General features: G+C 48.7%; 2 long non-coding RNA genes across 2 annotated transcripts; both read left to right on the forward strand.

Moving 5' to 3' along the window:
• The first annotated feature begins 456 nt into the window (after positions 1 to 456).
• Positions 457 to 1,571, forward strand: LOC127926744 (uncharacterized). Its single transcript, XR_008125004.1, has 3 exons — positions 457 to 541; positions 698 to 787; positions 1,513 to 1,571. It is a non-coding gene; the product is annotated as an uncharacterized LOC127926744 (long non-coding RNA).
• A 1,714-nt stretch (positions 1,572 to 3,285) lies between these two features.
• Positions 3,286 to 4,527, forward strand: LOC127926743 (uncharacterized). Its single transcript, XR_008125003.1, has 3 exons — positions 3,286 to 3,329; positions 4,200 to 4,253; positions 4,416 to 4,527. It is a non-coding gene; the product is annotated as an uncharacterized LOC127926743 (long non-coding RNA).
• The last annotated feature ends 300 nt before the right edge of the window (positions 4,528 to 4,827 follow it).

The raw sequence follows: 4,827 nt of genomic DNA on the forward strand, positions 1-4,827 counted from the left end.
ACAGGATGTTGAATTGTGTGACTGTGATGTCCTTCCTGTGTGTGTGTGTGTAGGGTCCAGCGGGGAAAGATGGACTTCCGGGGTCATCCAGGTCAGAGAGGAGAGCCGGTGAGTAGAGGTTAGAGGTCACAAGATTACCTAAATACACCTATCCATCCACTGATCTCTCTCTCTCTCTCCCTCTCCCTCTCTCTCTCTCTCTCTCTCTCCCTCTCCCTCTCTCTCTCTCTCTCTCTCCCTCTCTCTCTCCCTCTCCTCTCTCTCTCTCCCTCTCTCTCTCACTCTCTTTCTCTCTCTCTCCAGGGTTTCCAAGGAAAGACGGGACCCCCAGGTCCAGGAGGTGCTGGGGCCACAGGTGAGTCTGATTGGTTGCTATGTGTTCTCTCGAACCTGATTGGTCTGTTTTGTGTTTAACCTGATTGGTTGCTGCAGGGTAAATCAGGTGAGACCGGGTCAGTTAAGAGACAGAGGTCACCCCGGTCACCATGGCGTACCGGGAGAGCAGGGCTTACCTGGCGCCGCCGGGAAGGAGGGAGCTAAGGTGATTCTTCGTCATCATCATCATCATTATGAATCATCATTGTTTTCACCCCGATAATCACCATTACCAATCATTACAAGAATCATCTTCATTGGTAAGTTCAATTGACCTCATGAGCGTTCCACCAATCAGAGCTGTTGTTGTTGTTGTTTCCAGGGCGACCCGGGCACAGGAGGGACTTCTGGGAAAGCTGGTCCTCCAGGACTTAGGGGCTTCAGAGGCAGCAGAGGGGCTGCCGGGGGCATGGTAACACACATACACACAGACACAGACACACACAGAGACACAGAGATACACACAGAGACAGACACAGAGACAGACACAGAGACAGACACAGAGACAGACACAGACACAGACACAGACACAGACACAGACACAGACACAGACACAGACACAGACACAGACACAGACACAGACACAGACACAGACACAGACACAGACACAGACACAGACACAGACACAGACACAGACACAGACACAGAAGACACAGACACAGACACATACACAGACACACACAGAGACACAGAGATACACACAGTGACAGACACAGAGACTGACACAGAGACAGACACAGACACAGACACAGACACAGACACAGACACAGACACAGACACAGACACAGACACAGACACAGAAGAGACAGAGACAGACACAGACACAGACACAGACACAGACACAGACACACACAGAGACACAGAGATACACACAGTGACAGACACAGAGACTGACACAGACACAGACACAGACACAGACACAGACACAGACACAGACACACACAGAGACACAGAGATACACACAGTGACAGACACAGAGACAGTGACAGAGACAGAGACTGACACAGACACAGACACAGACACAGAGACACAGAGACAGACACAGAGACTGACACAGAGACAGACACAGACACCAGAGACTGACACAGAGACAGAGACAGATCTTGTGATGGTATGATAGCAGTGTGTTCTCCCCAGGGTCCTGCTGGTCTGAAAGGAGGTGAAGGACCAGTCGGAGCAGCAGGAGCTATAGTGAGTCCTCTCTCCTCTCCTTCTACATCTGTCTCTCTCTATTCCTCACTTCCTCTCTCCATCTGCCAACACAGACCCCAGACAGACACTTCCTCTCTCCATCTGCCAACACAGACCCCAGACAGACACTCTCTCGCCTCCATCTGCCAACACAGACCCCAGACAGACACTTCCTCTCTCTCCATCTGCCAACACAGACCCCAGACAGACACTTCCTTTCTCCATCTGCCAACACAGACCCCAGACAGACACTTCCTCTCTCTCCATCTGCCAACACAGACCCCAGACAGACACTTCCTTTCTCCATCTGCCTTTACAGACCCCAGACAGACACTTCCTTTCTCCATCTGCCAACATAGACCCCAGACAGACATTTCTCTCGCTCCATCTGCCAACACAGACCCCAGACAGACACTTCCTCTCTCTCCATCTGCCAACACAGACCCCCAGACAGACACTTCCTCTCAACCTGCCAACACAGACCCCAGACAGTCACTTCCTCTCTCTCCATCTGCCAACACAGACCCCAGACCAGACACTTCCTTCCTCTCTCCATCTGCCAACACAGACCCCAGACAGACACTTCCTCTCTCTCCATCTGCCAACACAGACCTCAGACAGACACTTCCTTTCTCCATCTGCCAACACAGACCCCAGACAGACAGACACTTCCTCTCTCTCAACTCTGCCAACACAGACCCCAGACAGACACTTCCTCTCTCTCCATCTGCCAACACAGACCCCAGACAGACACTTCCTCTCTCTCCATCTGCCAACACAGACTCCTAGACAGACACTTCCTCTCTCCATCTGCCAACACAGACCCCAGACAGACACTTCTTCTCTCCATCTGCCAACACAGACCCCAGACAGACACGCCTCAATCCATCTGCCAAGACAGACCCCAGACAGACAGTGTGAAGATGTATAATGTACATATGTAAATCCCCCCCTCTTCCTCTCTCTCTCTCTGCAGGGGCCGGTGGTGAGAGGGGTCCCCCAGGGACAGACCGGTGCCATTGGTCAGCCTGGGAGGGCAGGGGCTGTGGGTGGACCCCAGACAGACAGGGGGAAGATGTATAGTACATATGTAAAGGTGTTCCATATTCTGGGTTCTCATTCCATATTGTGAGTTCTGGAGTTCCGTGATTCTGAGGGTCTACATTCCATATTGTGAGTTCTGAGTTCCCTGAGTTCTACATTCCATATTGTGAGTTCTGGAGTTCCATATTCTGGGTTCTACATTCCATAGGAGTTCTGAATATTCTGGGTTCTACATTCCATATTGTGAGTTCTGGGTAAGTACTGTAAATATTGTGAGTTCTAGTTCCGTATTCTGAGTTCTACATTCCATATTGTGAGTTCTGAGTTCCGTATTCTGAGTTTACATTCCATATTGTGAGTTCTGAGTTCCATATTCTGGAGTTCTCATTCCATATTGTGAGTTCTGAGTCCCTATAGTTCCAGAGTTGTGTGTAGGTGGTAACTGTCTGTCTGTGTGTTGTGCTGTCCCAGGAAGGCGGGTCCTATTGGACCATCAGGACAGGATGGAGACCAGGACCTCTAGGACTACCTGGAGCTGCAGGCCCTGCAGGACCCCAGGAGAGGATGGGGATAAGGTAACATGGCCTGTCCCTGTGTGTGTTGTTGTTGTTGTTGTTGTTGTTGTTGTTGTGTGTATTTGAAGGCGTTTATTGTGTGTGTGTGTAGGGAGAGACTGAGGACCAGGGCAGAAGGGCAGCAAAGGAGACAAAGGAGAATCAGTGAGTCTACTGAGATAATTACTACACCAAATCTACACCAAATATACGAATACAGTACTACACCAATACTACCCTAATACTACACGAATACTAAACCAATACTACCCTAATACTACCCTGTTATTATACTAATACAGTACTACCCTAATACTACCCTGTTATTATACTAATGCCAAACCAATACTACACTAATACTGCCACAAGACGACACTAATACTGCACCAATACTAAACTAATACTACACTAATACTGCCACAAGACGACACTAATACTGCACCAATACTAAGCTAATACTACACTAATACTGCCACAAGACGACACTAATACTGCACCAATACTAAGCTAATACTACACTAATACTGCCACAATACTACACTAATACTGCCATAAGACTACCGAGACTACACTAGTACTGCACCAATACTAAGCTAATACTACACTAATACTGCCACAATACTACACTAATACTGCCATAAGACTACCGGAGACTACACTAATACTGCACCAATACTAAGCTAATACTACACTAATACTGCCACAATACTACACTAATACTGCCATAAGACTACCGAGACTACACTAATACTGCGCCAATACTACACTAATACTGCCACAATACTACACTAATACTGCCATAAGACTACCCGGAGACTACACTAATACTGCACCAATACTAAGCTAATACTACACTAATACTGCCACAATACTACACTAATACTGCCATAAGACTACCCGGAGACTACACTAATACTGCACCAATACTAAGCTAATACGACACTAATACCAAATATTGAACCATTTAGTCTCGTGAACCTTGTTATTGCCTGTCATCTCCCCAGTAACTAAGTAACATTGTCTGTGTCTCTATAGGGCCCCTCAGGACCAACCGGTGGCCAGGGGCCGATGGGGCAGTCAGGAGTTCCTGTGAGTCTGTTCTACATCCACATACCTGTAATGTTTCTCTCGTCTAAAGGATTCATTTTTAAGATTGAAAGTAACCCTCTCCCTCTCCTCCCCTTTCCATCTCCTTCTCCCCCTCTGCCCCTCCTCCCCCCTCTGCCCCTCCTACCCCCTCCTCTCTCCCAGGGTGTGGATGGGGAGTCAGGTCCCAGGGGCCAGCAGGGAATGTACGGTGCCAAGGGAGACGAGGGTCTCCGGGGTTTCAAGGGCTCCAAAGGACCCATCGGACTACAGGTGAGACACACACACACACACACACACACACACACACACACACACACACACACACACACACACACACACACACACACACACACACACACACACACACACACACACACACACACACACACACACACACAAACACACACACACACACACACGCACACACACACACACACATACAGGTGAGTGGCCTCAAGTGTCAGGCTTCCAATATTCTCAATATTCTCAGGTGATATTGTCTTGGGTGGTATTGCTGTCGTCATGGTAATTGCCTGCAGTAATTGCCATCCTTACAGCTTTCGTGTGTCAATCA

This window comes from Oncorhynchus keta, unplaced genomic scaffold, assembly GCF_023373465.1.
Source record: "Oncorhynchus keta strain PuntledgeMale-10-30-2019 unplaced genomic scaffold, Oket_V2 Un_contig_8157_pilon_pilon, whole genome shotgun sequence".
Lineage (NCBI taxonomy): Eukaryota > Metazoa > Chordata > Actinopteri > Salmoniformes > Salmonidae > Oncorhynchus > Oncorhynchus keta.